Here is a 16,559-nt window from a genome sequence, read left to right as displayed (position 1 = left end):
GCACTTAAAGGTTTCTCCCAACTCTGGACCATTCTCAGTCCACCCCAAGGTTTCCTTTTTGTTTTGTTTTATTGTTCTAGGGGAGAAATCCTGAGAGCAAGAAGAAATAGGAATAAACCAAATAACGGAAGGAAAAGAAACTATTGCTCACTTCTTTACATTAATCTAAAGGCGTCACCATGAAATCTAATGACCCCAGAAGTAAATACCCTCAAGTGAGAACTAATGTATCACAAATGACCATCACCCATCTGCAGGCTCATACCTATAAAGTATAGCTACAAGCTGAATCCTTCAGAAACCCTTGACTGTGGACCAGCTCAGCAGTGAGCCAGGATGTGAACCTTGGTCAGAGGGTGTAACAGTAAGTTGTTCAACAGCTTTCTAGTCAAAGAAATGAGATCACCTAGAGAACTTTAAACCTAAGTGCTCACTATCCACAGAGAACACCAAAGCTTCCATGTTGCACTACCCAGCACAGAGAGACAACTATGTCTTGCTAAAAAGCAAGAGTTTAAAGGTACAACTTCGGGGTCAGAAGGCTCACTTGCTTGTCCTAAGCTTCACAATTTGATCCCCTAGAGCCATACAGTGGGAGACCCAAGTCTTTCAAGTTGTCCTCTGACTTACATACCCACACCCACATGCATACAAAATAAAATGAAGAAAACTAAATAAAATACATGATTTCACAACTCTTTCATGGGAAAAATAGAGCAAGAAGATAATTTAGCTGTGTGAATTCCAAACACTCCTGTAAAACAGTCATTATTCCACTATCCCAGTGGAAACTATAAAGGACTCTGAGTTAGACAATTTCAACTAGGGATGTGTTCACCTTGCATCCACGGCTGGGGGTGGGAGGTGGGGAGTGCAAGTGATCAAGCGAGACTGACTCAGTCAATCAGTGCAACTGATTCTTGGCAAATGCTCTCAGAGCCAAACTATAGAACATTAAGCTGGGACAATCCTATGCTCCTCCTCATGAACACTGTCCTAAAAAATTCCTCTTTAGTTCTTGCAGTTAAACTCTTCCCAAAAATAAGTAAACAAAATCCTGAATGCTGAAGCATAAACACCTGGAGACTAGGAAATATAATATACATGCTCAGCTGATTTTCAGCTCAAAACTTCAGTCTGCTGAAGGCTTCCCTGCAGAACCCTCTTTTGCAGTTGCCACTTCCCCTAAACCACAGGCCTTCCTGACTTGCAGCAGGGCCAGGCCAGATTACAGTTATGTGGTAGATCCGTCAGGCAAGTTTTGACAGGGCCTCAAAATAGACCCTGGACAGCATCCAGGGAAACTGCCACTCATGAGCTCCAGCTTCACCGCACTTGAGTGTCTCAGTATTCACTCTCTCTGTCTCATTTCAAAAGGACAAAGGCTCCTGAGCCTCCCCCTGACCATGAGTCACCTACAAATTAAGTTTTGTTCAAATTAAATTTTGAACTGGCCTTATTCTGCTTACCAGCTCTTTACAGAATAAAGTCTAAATCTATACCTACTTCCTGCTTTGACAAAGGAATCTACCAACAGTGCTCTGGACTGCAAAAGAACTTCTGGCTCTCAGGTTCCATCATTTACTCTACTTAAAGTAGGATGTGGAAGATAAAGAAGAAAGTCTGGGTCATTTCTTTCTCTTATGACTAATATCAGTTAACTTTAGCAGGGCATAAATAAAAACTATATAAAAGTATTTTATTATTATTTTTGATGGTGGTGGTGTTTTTTTTTTTTTTTTTTTTTTTTTTTGGTAATTCTAGCAGGTCTAGATGTGGCTATATGGACCAGGCTGGCCCTGAATTCACAGAGATCTGCCTCCCAAGTGCTGGATTAAAGGTGTGTACCACCACACCCAGCTATATAAGTTTTTCATTAACAGAAGATATAAACTCTGAAACAAACCTACAAGATACAGCCATTTTACCAAATATAAGTGGTTTATGTTTGTTAACATCAGTCTACAACTATGGTATTTTGACATTTACCAATTTAAATTAAATCATCTAACACCCCAAACTATCTTAAATTGACTTATAAAACACATTTGCAATTTTATTTGAGACACAGTCTTACTACATACTGTACAGACCATAGTAGCCTCAAAATCTCGGTTTCCTGGCTTAGCTGGGCTTTGAATGATGATCCGAGTCTAGTCTGCAACTATTAGGATAAGGTCGAATGTTTTCCCAGGGAAAGGGTCACTTCCACCACTCAGACTCTCCAGAGAGAAAGCAACGACCTAACAGACAGCACTCCTTGGATAAGGAAGGACAGAAGAATTTTATGTCCCCTTAGCTAATCCTCACCAAAGCTCCCACCCCACCATACAAGGAGCAGGGTAAGCAAGTCACAAAGATCTTTGCAAGAAATCACTCACTTTTTCCATCCTAAATTGATGAAAAGGTTGTTTTTGTGCTGTAACAGAGAGACGCCTTGCCAGATGTATTTTCTCTTTTCCCTCCATCATGGAGATGCTTCAACCCTAACCTAAGAAGATCTCCCTTACGCAGTTATGCATCAAGACTATCCCCAATGAAGATTTTCACAAGGGATTTTCCAAAGGGAATCTCAGTTAACAAGGAACAGAATCATCGTCCTATCAGCTGGACAGAAATAAAAAGCAACATTAGGGAACACTCTGAATTTAAGTATCAATATCCAAAGTGAGAAAGATGCCAAAAATTTAGTCAAAGAATCAAAGGGATGTCTGTCTTAAGCAACATCAATACATTTGGTATTACTTTCCAATTAGTCAATAGGACTTCTAACTATCAATAAAGGTAAAAACAATCGGGACTCTACAAATTAAAAAAAAAAAAAAAAAACAAAACAAAACAAAAAAAAAAAACAGAAAACAAAGTTGTTGCTATCAAGAACGGTGGGATTCAAAGTTTCTCGGCATCTCATCTTAAAAGACTAAAATGACCAAATGGCACTGAAGCAAGAAAAAGGTTACTTCCAGTTTGAAATTAGTCAATTCTAAAAATAAACCAAAACCTCAACACAATTCCTGCCAGAACAAAAGTTAGCATACAGTCTCACTCAGCATCTTTAAGGATAGGATGGCCAAGTGCTGAAGCTTCCCACTCAAAAAGCTATTTTCTATAGTACAGGCTCTTCCACAGTACTAGTTCGTACCTTAGTGATGGTAGCTCTCCTTTCCACTGACATTTATTTGGCTTCTAAATCCCTTCATTTGTCTTCCCACATCTGGTGAAAAAAAAGGGGGGGGGGATTTAAAAATCACAGTAGTCCATTTAGTAACTAACAAAGGATTTCAAAACAAAACATTCGAACTTGAACGTTTTATTTCCATGCCATAGTGCATGACAATAACCACCCAGCAACAAACAGAACCAAACATGACCCATCACTTGCTATAAAAAGAGTACAATTATCTAATTAAACGGGTAGAAAGGGGCTCAGCTTTCCACTATGTCAATGCGAAGATCCAGATCGACGAGTCACGGAGTGAGTGTGACCTAACTTCCTACATGAATCACACTTTCGGAAATTCTGACTCGGCATGAGTGTATTAAATACGAGGTCATCGTATCTCTGTAGTTCTTAAACAGAGCATGCTGTTGGTTAATTAGGGCTAACTCTGCAAGACGTCCAAGCCACGGTAAACTTGGCCAACTAACTCTTCCTGCAACACTGGGCATTCTTCAGTAATTGCAGCTTTTCACACCTACTGGGGAGAAAAAACGTCAAACACTGATTAAGAATGTATCTGTCCCATAACCTGACTGCACCTCTTCTCACTGTGATAAACACGAGTAGCAGTCACTGTTAGCCTTACATAGTTTTCTGTCAATCAACTTACCGTATAAAACGGTGGTTAAAAGAAAAAATGCTGAGTCACTAAATGGGAAAATCAAAAGGGGCTACAAATACTGAAAGTTCGGGATACCCTTTAGCCACGTCTCGGTGTTATGTTTGTATGTCTCGAGATGGGAAAATAAGCACATAAAGCAAACGCTTGAACTTTTCTCCTCTGGGTTCTCTTATGTCCCCTGCTTCCTGATGGATATGCCCAGCAAAGGGAAACCAGGCCTGACTGGAGCTATGAAACTCCACAATGTGGGTGTAAATAACACCCGGTTCTTAGTCAAGCATTAACCCTGAGCGTCCTGCCCTGAGCCTGTTAAGCCCGCGCGCTTCAGTTCGGATCTCGAAGGAAGCTGGAGACCGGGGAATCTCACTTAAAAAGCTACGCCCTCCACCGGCCTGACACCGTTCCCCAGGCGGCTCCTCCCGGGACAGACTGAGGAAAGAGTCTGAGTGTGGGGCCGGGAGCAACGGGAGCTGGAGCACCCAGCTGTCCGAAGTGATGCCGGGTCCAAGGGGCGTAACCCCTTCTTCCCCCGCCGGGGGCGGGAGAAGCGGGAGCCGGGGACCCGCCAGGCGACCCCAGCCCAGAGCCGCCTCTGGACAGCGCCTTGAGACAGCCGGGCCCGCCGCCTGCCCTTACCTGAGTGTGGCGCGGGATGAGGCTGCGGCGCCGCCCGGAAGGGCCGGAGCGACCGCCCGGGAGCGGGGAAGAGAGGAGCGGTAGCCACACTCTGTCCCCGCACCGTCCACCCCGCGGGCCGCAGGGAGGCAAAAGAAAGGCTCCTCGCGCCGCGGCCGGTCGCGGAGTCACACTCTGGGCGCCCTTCGCGCCGCGGCCGACACGGCGAACGCGACCCGGGAGGAGCCGCAGCCCAAGCGGCGGCTGCAGCTGCGGCGGTGGCGGGGCCGAGGGGCGGGGCCACCGGCCGGCGACCCGCTCACCCGGAAGTAGTTGTGGCGCGAGGCCGGGTAGCGGACGCGCGCGGCTCGGAGGCTACTGGCTGGACCGCGGAGAGCGCCCGGCTAGCGCCGGATGATGGAGCGGGTGACAGGGACAGGGAGGGCGACGCGTTCGACAGGCACTGGCTCAAGCCAGGCCTGGTCCCGAGCGCTGGTATCCGAGCGTTTCGTAACCGCACTTAGCCAGGTGGCCTCTAAGCGGTCTGGTGGGAGGTTTTGGCTAAGTGAGGCACCTGGCGTAAGGATGGGGAGGGTGGGTGTGGCTGAACGGAATGAAAATACCTGTTGTTAAGGAAATTTCCAGCTGAGGCTGTAGCGCCGTTAATAGGGTGCTTACTTAGCATACCTGTAGCCCTGGGTGCCATTCCCCGCATAAAACCAGAATTGATGCTCTACAGTCGTTTTTCTCAGGTACTCTGGAGCCTGTGGCAGAGCGAAGGAGTTTGAATATCACAGAGAGACCCCTACACACACGGGGGGGGGGGGGAATCTAATCGTAGACACGACCTTCAATCCCAAAGTATCTGTGGAAGCCCCTCAGGTTCAAACTTCAAAGCACCAGAAACCCTGATCCTGCTCTCGGGAAACTTGCCTTCTAATTGAGTAGATGGATTTGAGCAGATAAACAAGGTAATGATGGATTGTCCTGAACTCAGCGGCAAGCAATGATGAGAAATTTTTGAGGGGGAGGCCTCTGGCTGGAGAAAATGATCAGAGAAGACCTCTGGCAGGAAGTGATTGCTGAGCAGGTATCAGGAGGGAAGGGCTCAAAATGGTCTTGGACACAACCTCCCATCTCCAAAAACTGCAGATTTCAGAAGCCCACGAGTAAGCCCAGAGATGACATGATTGGATGTTGTCTGATGGCTTCTAAAAGGACTTTCAGGGCTAAGGTATAAAAGGTTTGATCAACCTTTCCAGTTCATGGGGCTGCTGTATGGGATCAGTTCTGGAGGTTCCACGCACAGGGAAAAGTGTGCTGAGAGAAATTCGTCTGTCTGTCTTTCCACACTTGGTACGCAGACAGCAACTTTGGGTGGTGTTTCCCTGGAACCACGCACCTTGGCTTTTTTAATGACATATTAAATCTCACCTAGACCTGGAATTTACCAGGTCGGCAAAGCTAGCAGCCTCTCCAGTGCTGGCGTTACAGACAGGCGCCACCACACCTAGCTCTCTTTCACTGTAGAAACAGGCGTTAAGACAGTGTTGTGAAGCAGCTTTAGAAGTTCGCTGTTACCCTCCTTTATATTTTGCCACCTATTTGACAACAGAAAACAAAAAAAAACACCTTTTGTTGAAAGAGTCTGTGATAAACGATTCGAACGTTGTGAAGAATGTTGTAGACACTCCTTGTCACTGCAAGGAGTCCCTGACTCAGTCTGTAACCCCAAATTACATCGTAGGCAGTCATTCTCAGCACATTAAGTATTTCTTTCTGCCAGAAATATCTGTTCCCAGATCTTTATGGAATATTCTGACATGTGAATGCCCCAGGTCTGTGTGGGCTGGCTGCTCTGCAGATATATTAATAGATGAAGGAAAATTTTGAAAATGTTTATACAATTTGAGAGAGTGAGATGGCTGGGTCCATACATATTTATTCTTTCCACAGCAAATCTTTCATAGTTTCCTTTAATAATGCCAAGAAATAAAATGTTTCCTTTTTAATATCAAGTATTCATTGCTATTTTTACTTGCCTGCATCAGGTACTATATGTTTTTGTTTCAACTATCATAATTGGTAAAAATAGATTTATTTTTAATATGAATTTCTCTAATATTAATGGCAATGATGTGTTTTTCATGTTTCTCTTGTCTTCATATTTTTAGACGGAACTGTCTTGGCAAAAGCTGTGCAGTGTTCCTTTATTTGAAGCACATATCTGGAAACATCATTAGTTCAAGCATTAAAAATAAGCTACTAGGAGCTCTGTGAGCAAGGCGGTCAAAATTTCAGCATGGCTGGCAAAGAGACTCCTGAGTCTCCAGCCATAAGTCAGGAGCTATGGACAGTTGACAGCTGCTGAAGAAATGAAGGTAACTTTTCTTTGTGGATGTGGCTGTACCCCAGTGGGTGGCCTCACACAGAGACACACGCATATATACATAACTAAAAAAGTTAAAAATAAATCTTAAAATAATAATTGGTCAGGACTATCAATAATAACTTAAAAAGAGAACATGAAGTTGAAAGGAAAATGGATTTGAAGGTCTTTGGGGGAAAGTAGAAGGAGGTGGTGGGTGGAGATCAAAATATATTACAAGATCAAAATATATTACATGTATTAAATTCTCAAAAAAAAATTTTTTTAATGAGCTGTCTGGGCTAGGGAGATGGTTTAAAAACTAAAGCACTTGGTGTAGCATGAAGACCAGAGTTTGAATGCCCAGAATCCACATAAATGTCAGGCAAGTGTAGAGTTAATTTGTAATCCTAGCATTAGAAAGCAGAGACAAGATCTCCAAAGCAAGCTGACCAACCAGACAAGTCATATCCATGAGCTTCACGTTCAGTTGAGAAACCCTGCCTCAAAGAACACAGTGGTTAGCACCCACATACACATGAATACAAATGACATGATCACATACACAAGAAAAAGCATAGGCTGCTATTTTGGGTTGTTTTGGGGGGCACGGGGATGAATGACTTACCCAGTGTACCTCACTGACATCATCCTACCTACCTATAATGCATCTTTAAATCTAGATTTTTAGTTTTTGTTTCATATCAAAAAGGTACCACTTCACAGTAATTCATTTCTGTTATATATGATTTAGCTCTTTCCTTTCTTAAATAAGCAGGTATCGGTAAGAAATGTGCCATGGTTCTAATCTCAACATTTATTTCTTCAGAATTCTGCCAGTTCCAGGTGTGGTTGTATTAGTAACTCATCGGTAACTGTGATGAACACCACAACCAAGGCTGCACAGGAAAGGAAGGGTTGGTTTGGGCTTATGGTTCCAGAGCCATAAGATTTTATCACATCACAGGGAAGTGTCAGCCTTGGCAGCTGGAGCAGCAAGCTCTTAATCCACGGGCATGAAGTAGAACAACCTACAAAGGGCGTTAGTCTTTAAACTCTGAAAGCCCAGCCCAGTGACATTCTTCCTCTAGCAAGGTCACACCTTCTAAACATACCCAAACATCACCACCAAACAGCAACCAAATATTCAAATATGTGAGCCTATGTGGAGCATTCTTCAGAACATCACACCAACTCACTCCCAAAACCTAGCACTTGAAGAGCTGAGACAAGATTGCTGAGAGTTAGACCAGCCTGGACGAAAAACCAGTGAGACTACATGTAAATAAAGTAATTTTTCCAGACAACAAAATTAGAAATTACTCATTTGTAAGGTTTTATTTTTACTTCTGCTTATACTGTTTCATGTCCTTCCCTCCAATAAATTCATCTATAAGCCACTGTGTGTATTTTAATACCCCTGACCACAAATGTTTTTTAGAGGTTAGTGTTGAAGTAAAAGGAAAGAGAGTCTTCATTTCACTGAAGTCCAGCACTTCGTTACTAGTTAGTTTTTGTCAACTTGGTGCAAACTGCCTTATTTACTTTTCTGCTGCTGTGACCAAAGCCCCGGGACCAAATCAAATCATAGAGGGAAACATCCAATGGGATTTGCAGTGTCTGTGGGTGAGTCCGTGGCACTGAAACAGCTGAGAGCTCACATCTGATCCACAAGCAGGAGGCAGATAGCTAACAGGAGATAGCATGGCCTTTTGAAACCCCAAAGCCAGCCCACAGTTAACATGTCTTCAACAGTCCCACACCTAACTCTCCCCAGACACTTCCACCAGCAGCAGCAGTCCAAGCACTCAAATATACATAAACCTTTGAGGGCCATTCTTACTCAAATCACCACATAAATGTAGACATATCTGAGAACTGGGAGTGTTTAAGAAGTCCTCTTATCAATTTCTATAGGCAAGTCTGTGGAGCATTTTCCTGATGACTTGGGCAGGAGAGTCAGCTCACAATGGACGGTGCAGCTCCTGGGCAGGCGGTTCTGGGTTGTATAAGAAAGCAGGCTGAGCAGAAGAAACAAGTAACACCCTCATGGCTTATGCTTCAGATCCTGCCTCCAGGTTCCTGCCTGGACATAACTCCGTGATGGACTGTTAGCTAGAAGTATAAGATGAAATAAGCTTTTCATAAGATGCTTTCTGTTGTAGCCTTTATTACAGCAACAGACACAGAACTAGGGCATACCCTAACTATCAAAATGAGAATGCCATAACCTTTTGATGAGGAATCTCACTCTTGAGTAATTCTGGCTCTGTGCAGATTCTCCCAGAAGAGGCAGCTCACTCTTCAGTCCTAAGAATAAACAAGGAAGTGTTAAAGTACTTTCTTTAGTCTTAAAAGTGAGGAAAGGTTGATAAGGAGCTGTTTAAGTATCAATTTCATTTGAATACCTAACCACAGAAGTAATGACCCTTTCTGAACTTCTACTTATAAATGAGCAATAAAACTTCATGTCATGGCTTATCTATCAAACTTTAACCCATCCTATACAGAGTACACAGGCAACAGAAGCACAGCCGTAAAATAGAATCTCTGCCCTAAAGAAACTAAAAATTTACGCACCTTTTACCTATCTGTATGTGTATATACCTCATGTATTCTGGGTACTCTCAGAAGTCAGGTTTCCTAAAACTGGAGTTATAGATGGTTGTGAGCTACCTACCCTGTGGGTGGCTGGAAACTGACCCTGGTCCTTCTGCAAGTATAGCAGGTGCTCTTCACCACTGAGCCATTTCTCCAGCTCCTAAATAGACTTTGAAATGAATGTGATGCTCTTACTGTGTTCCAGCCACTTCCTGAATATTAAGACTTTACAGTCCAGCAAGTCTTAATAGGTGTGGCACCACCATGAAGGCACAAAAATATGTGGCTCCTTACCTAATACAGTGAGTCAGGGTTTAACAGTACCTAAGAGGCCAAGTGCAGAGCACATACTTACAATTCCAGCACTTCAACTTAGGAGGCTAAGAAAAGAGGATCATCAACTTGAGGCCAGTCTCAAGATCCTGTTTCAAAAAAGGGGGAGAAATTCAGAGGTTTGCACAATGGCTCATAGGGCACCTATACACGCCTAATCACCTGAGTTTGTTGCCTAGAACCCACATCCTCTGAACTCCACTCTCATGTTCGGCATGCTCACACCCACGCGCACATCTTACACACACAAGAATGAGTGGATTTTTTTTTCCAAATGATTGTGTTCATCTTGTACAGAGCAGAAGGGAGGCTTTGGGAGATAGGGGTTAGAAAGACAGCTGGATGTCCTGAGAGAGTTAGCTGGAGAAGCAAAGAAGGGAGTAGTTGGGGTGGGAGAATTCTTCCCGAAGTCGGTAAGTCAGTATAAAAATGATTCTATACACCCCAAGCACCAGCAGGCAGAGAAGCATCTGCCTTGAGGAAGCCCAGCCACAAAAGAGAGGTAGGGTAGCAAGAATAGGTCAGAGCAGCTCAGAAGGAACTCAGGAAGGATGGCTTGGAGCAGAGAAGATTCTGCAGAGAGAGGGGAATACATCAGTTTGAATTACACATCTCACTTATACGTGATGTCCCTGGAGAAGGATCCAGGGCTTGCTGGCTTAATGTTTAGAGTTCGCTTAGCATGCTGGTTTCCCCGTGTCAGTAAATAGTCTTTAAAACATTTAATGAATAATAGCAGTTCATCAAAATGGGCCATGAGTTATTCTTCTCATACAGACACTACTGTCTTGTCTCTCTGGTCACATCCACAGGGAGGACTGTTTTAGCTGATTTGCTATAAATAGACTTTGGGTCGCAAGAACAAGAGCAAGAAGACCTGTTAGGCTATCTCAGTAACTCAGATTTCAGCAGAGCAGTTTCACTCTAAAGAGATTTTAAACAGAGAGAGTGCAAGATTTGCTGGGAACTCTGGTTCGCAGTGTGAGAAGAAGGGCAATAGATAACACTTAAGGGCTTGGCCTTGAACAACTGTAAAGATTGGGCTGTGATCAACCGAAAGTTTCTAAGTCAGAGAAGGTCTGAAAGATTTAGAGAAACAATCTTCCCAGACTTTATGAGCTCCAGTCACCGGGCAGACATCTGAGCAGGAATGTCAAGTCCAGAATCCGAAAGTCATTAAGTCATGAAATACATAGGGAGGAAATACAAACTTAGGCATCTACCTACAGATTTGGACTTCAGGCAGTACCTTGAGGATTGAGTGAAACTATTCAGGGCTAAGGCTTCTTACCCTTTGGTGTATAGTAGTTATATTTGTAGATAGTTACAAATTACTCTATATCCATTCAGATCTCTTATGTACATTAATATAGTTACTATCTCCAGTTTACACCTTTTTGAAAGGGTTTGTATGTTAATTTTGTCATTTTTGTTTTGTTTTGTTTTTTGAGATAGGGTCTCACTATGTATCACTGCCTAGCTTGGAATTTTTATGGAGACCAAACAGGCTTCAAACTGTCAGAGACCCACCTACTTCTGCCTCTTGAAGTCTGGAATTAAACTATGCTCAACTATTCTTTTTTTCTTTTTTGGTTTAGACTTATTTTTTATGTATGAGTGTTTTTGCCTACACATGTGTCTGTATACCACGTGTGTGCCTGGTGCCCACAGGGGTCAGAAGAGGGCACTGGATCTCCTGGAACTGTAGTTATAATAGCTGTGAGCAGCCACAAGGATGCTGGGAGTTAAAAAAACAGCCGGTGCGTAACTGCTAAATCATCTTCCCAGCCCCTCACTCCAGCCCCTTTTAAATACTGGTTTTGTCTTCCCAAGGTTCCATGTTTTTTGAGAAAAGGTCTATTTCTACACACCATAACTCCATATTCATACACTTACAATGTTCATAAAATAAAATATATTAAATGTAGAGCTTTTTGTTTCTTTGGTTTTTTTTTGTTTGTTTTTTTTTTTTTTAATAAAGGGTGGATTTTCATTGTTGTCTGAATACAGAGTCTCACTCTGTATCCCTGTCTAGCTGGTTTCACTGTGTAGCCCAGTGTGGCCTTGAGTTTGTGATGATCACCACCACTCCCAGACTTCGGTTTCCTTAATATTTAATTTAGACACATCAAAGTGCCCTGGCAAAATAAAGGCAGAGGTAGAATTTTCAGTCTATTGTAACTTGTGGTCATTTCAGGTCAGGTAAAAGAGTCTGAGTACAAGAACAAGAAAAAAATTCCAATACTTCATCATATTTGGTTTATACTCAGACTTCCTGAGGCACCAAGAACAGTCTCAATAACTTTACTCTGGGTCCTCCCAAGAGCCCTGGATTCATCGAACCACTGTGAATTACTTTCCCGTTCCTTAGGACAGGGGTTCTCAACCTTCCCTCCTGATGCTGCAACCCCTTAATGGTTCCTCGTGTTATGGTGACGCCCAACCGTAAAATGACTTCATTGTTACTTCATAACTTTTGCCACTGGCTATGAAACATAATGTAGATGTCTGGTATTCGACCCTAACCCATAGGTTGAGAACCACTCTTTAGGAAGTTACAATAGCTGGAAGAGTTCTGTCTGTGACTAGACAAATCTGAGCCATACATTTCACCTCTAGTTCACACAAAGGTGCATGGGATACAAGATGGGTTTCACAGACGGAAGGACAGGGCACTGTCATCAAGTGAAAGGTGAGGCTCTGCCTCCCAGATAAAATGGTGGTGCATGCCTCTAACCCCAGGGAGGCTGAGACATGAGTTCAAGGCCAGCCTAGTATATAGAGTTAGTTCTAGGAGATCAAGGGCCACACAAAGATACCCTGTCTGGAAAAATCAAAAAAAAAAAAAAAAAAAAAAGGTAAAAGAAAATGGATATGAAAGGTTAGAAGCAATATCTGCTATGGCAGCTATACTCAACCTGGGCTTCTTTAAGCCTGGGGTGTGGTGGTGCATTTATAATCCAACCCTGTGGAGGCTGAGGAAGATGATGTTAGACTCAAAGCTAGTCTGTCTTGAAGAAGAATATTGTGGTTTGAATAAGCACTAGATTCCCAACTGGGGGCAAAGTTTGGGGAGGTTGTGGAGTGTTAGAGAGAAAAGGTGCCTGGGTGGTTGACACAGGCTGCTGAGAGCTGGCCTCATCTTTCAGGTGAGCACTACTCTGCCAGATCCACCAAGACTTGAGCAGCCCAAGCCAAACCCATCTGCCACCGTGAACTCTCTCGCCAGATGGACAGCCATCCCATTAAAGCTTAAGCCAGAGCACATCCTTCCTACCTTAAGGAGTTTCTGGAAGTAATTGATCACAGCAGTGAAACATAAGTAAGGGGAAAGGCGGAGAGGCGACACCTGTCTTGATATTTACCTGGAATGTGTCCCAACCTCATGTCCCACACTTAATCACCCGTCTGTTACAGAATCAATTGTCACTACTTTGTATCACCAAAAAAAAAAAAAAAAGTAAGTATTAAGGCCTGACTGTAAAAGTTAACTATCTGGAAGGGTCAGTGTTTCACTTTCCAAAACACTCCCATCTGGACTTGCAGGTTGCTTCTTGTCTTTACGAGTCTTTCCTATTGTCGGGTTACAGGAAAGTATTCATTTGCCTTCCTTCGGTGCCCTGGGGACAGGGTGGCTGCTGACTGAGAGGTCTGGGAAACCACCACCGAAGCAGACGAAAGTGAATCAGCTAGAAGGACATTCACCCAGTGTAGAGTAAACACGTCTACAGATGTCCCTCCTCTCTAGCTTCCCTGTTTCCTCTCTACACTAAGTCATTTCCTCTGTGTGGTGTGTGTGTGACCCGCTTCATACAACACGAGTAACATGTCATTTAAAATCATCTGTGGACACCACTAACCAGTATGCCCAGCAACAGAGGAAAGGACACAGAAAATGGGGTTGTATACATAATGGGGTTCTTTGTAGCCATAAAGAAGATCGAGGTTATGACGCTTGCAGGAAAATAGTTGGTGGTGGATGGAGGTTGTGTTACCCAGTTAAGCGAGTAGTCTCAGAACGACAGGTGTCTTATCTTTTTCTCTCATTTGTGGTTCCTGGATTTTATGTAGTTCCATAAAATCATGCATATATATATATGATGAAGACAGAAGTGTAGTCATCTAGGGAGCAAAGGACACACAAAAGGGAGGGGAGGGGCGTGAAAAGGGAGAGAAGAGAGCCGGGAGATCTGCTCCGTGTCCAGTAGATACCTGTCTGAGAAGTTTTCCAACGAGAGAAAAATTAAAGAAAAGAATTTACTGTGGAGCACGTGCCACTTCGGCGTGAAGAGACGTGAAGATGGTTTCCCCATCGGCTCCTCTCTTCCAAGAAGCACTTGCCATCCGTGAGAAAGATGGGCACGTTGTCAGACCCAAGCAAACAAACGGTTTCTAGAGTCACATCGCGTGTTGCTGGGCCCCCTGTGGAGAGGTTTTGTTAGCAAGCATGTGAGAGGGGACCTCCACTCTGTGGTCCCGTTCACCAGAATTGGAGGAATTGGGTTTGGGCACTTCAAATGAGACAGAATGATGAAACCCGGGGGGTGTGGCTATTATCCTTTCTGTTACCGGAGGGGTGACAGACTATCTCATTATGTGTTTGAATGAACAAGGACTGCTGAACAGTGTGTTCTCCTTATCTCAGTCTTGTTTACTGTTCCGCACAGAGATCGCCGCTAAATAAAAGACACTTGAAAGCTAATCTTAATCGGTGGAATTTCTGGAGCCTAAGCCATCAGCAGTTAGTTAAGACCATGAACTGCTCTTGGAGAGGACTCCAGTTTGACTTCTAACACCCGTGTGGGGCTCACAGCTACCTGTAACTCCAGCTCCGGGGGATCCAACACCCTCTTTGGTCCCCACCGATGCTGTACTCGTGTGCACAAAGACTCGTACACACTCATATACGTGATTAAAAATAAAATCTTTAAGAAGTGGGACTATCAAATACCTTAACTTTTGCTTTTCTAAGTATTCCTATACTCTATCTGTAGTCAGGTAGATTTATGTATTTATTTGCAACCCAAACACTGCTCCCCCTTCCTGTCTCCTCCCCAAAGAGTCCCTCCCCCCACTCCTTTCCTCCAACCCCCTTAGCTCTGCCCCCTAACCTTCTCCTCTGAGATGTTGAACCCCTCCCTGGGTATCCCACACACACCCTGGCACATCAAGTCTCTGTCAGATTAGGCGCGCCCTCTCCTACTGCGGCCAGACAAGGCAGCCATGAAGACTGAGCTGCCTGTCTGATACATATGTGTCAGGGCCTCTCTCCAGCTCTTGTTATGTTCTTTGGTTGGTGGCTCAGACTCTGAGAGCTCCCAAGGCTCCAGGTTTGTTGACTCTGTTGGTCTTCCTGTGGGGTTCCCATCCTTTTCAGGGCCTTGGATCCTTCCTGTGCTCTTCTGTAAGAGTCTCTGGCCTCTCTCTAATGTTGGGCTGTGGGTGTTTGCATCTGTTTCAGTCTGATGCTGGGTAGAGCCTCCCAGAGGACAGTCATGCTAGGCTCCTTCAAGCATAACAGGGTAGCATTAGCAGTGTCAGGGATTGGTGCTACCCTTGGGATGGGGTTTGAGTTGGGTCAGTCATTGGTTATCCTTTCCTTCGGTCTCTTCTCCATCACTGCATTTCTTTCAGACAGGACAAATTTGGGGTTGAAAGTTTGTTTTGTGGATGGGTTGGTGTCCTTATCCCTCCACTGGGGCTCCTGCCTGGCTATGGGTTCCATGTCCCCACTCTTAGGCATCTCACCTGCATTGACTCCTGGGAGCGTCCCCTATCTCCAGCCTCTGGAACCTCCTGGAGATTCTCCCCTCCCCCCTCTCGCAGCTGCAGATTTCCATTCATAGGTGAATTCATTTTTAAAGAAAAATAATCATAATGCTGTGGTCTAAATATCTGTGTCTGCTTAAAACTCAAACTTTGAAATCCTGTCACCAAAGAGATTGCATTTAGTCGTGGAGGCTTTGAGATGTGACGAGGTCACGGTGGCAAAGCCCTTATAAAAGATAAGAGCACTGTCACCCTTCTACTCTGTGAAATCAGAGTGAGACCAATCCCAACCCTAGATCTGCTGCTACGTCACTACCAACCACCTCCAAAACTGTGAAAAAAGGAATTTCTTTTGTTGAAAAACCATTCAGTCTTTGGTATTTCATTTCAGCAACTCAGACTCTCAAAATCCCTGAGCTTAGTGGCATTGGGTTCACACGTCTAAATGCCCAATACTAAGGAAGGGGTTCCTCCCTTTTCTCTGCAGAACCACCGAGAGGAGAGATGCACAGTCTCTGCCACAGAGTTTAGTCCAAGTCACTTCTTGTGGATGGCCTGCACGTCACTAAGCAAGCCATCAAGGCAATGGTGGCTGGAGCCTGGATTTAACTTGGCCACAGTTATCGGATCGGGCTTCATTAGATAGGAGGACACCATGTACAAACCATGTGAGCGGCAAGGAAAGATGATAAGGGCTTTGCTTCTCAAGGACATAGCTCTGAAACGTTCTGAACTCGGCAGCGGCACCAGGCCCCCAGCAATCAGCTACTGTTGAGATCTCTCTGATTCCTCCGTGTGGAGGAAGGGGGAGGGACGAGAAAAGTTTGGGTTCCCATAGCTGGGCTCAGGGAGCTTGGGGTGGCAACCAGGGACATCCTGTGAGGGTGCAGTCTTCAGCTGGAGAATTGGATTCACTCACTGCACAGTACTCAAATTGCTTGTCTGTCTGTAAAGGACTCAACTCTGTGGTTGACAGGTGTGGCCAGAGTACTCCTTCCACTGCTCCTTTGTCCCTTGTGTGATCTTGGGAA

General features: G+C 44.3%; 1 protein-coding gene across 6 annotated transcripts in view; it reads right to left on the bottom strand.

Annotated features, from left to right (window-relative positions):
• Window positions 1–4,727, bottom strand: part of LRRFIP2 (LRR binding FLII interacting protein 2) — a 95,582-nt gene extending 90,855 nt beyond the window's left edge. For all 6 annotated transcript variants that reach the window (XM_080934500.1, XM_080934503.1, XM_080934502.1 and 3 more), the window contains exons 1-2: window positions 4,479–4,727; window positions 3,143–3,214 (exon numbers count right to left, since the gene is read on the bottom strand). The gene's annotated coding sequence lies outside the window, so the exon portion shown is untranslated. The remainder of the gene's footprint in view (window positions 1–3,142; window positions 3,215–4,478) is intronic.
• Between the last annotated feature and the right edge of the window lie 11,832 nt (window positions 4,728–16,559).

Source organism: Micromys minutus (genome assembly GCF_963924665.1).
Source record: "Micromys minutus genome assembly, chromosome: 21".
NCBI classification, from domain to species: domain Eukaryota; kingdom Metazoa; phylum Chordata; class Mammalia; order Rodentia; family Muridae; genus Micromys; species Micromys minutus.
Note: the sequence above shows the minus strand (reverse complement) of the source record. Positions and strands in the feature narration are given on the sequence as shown.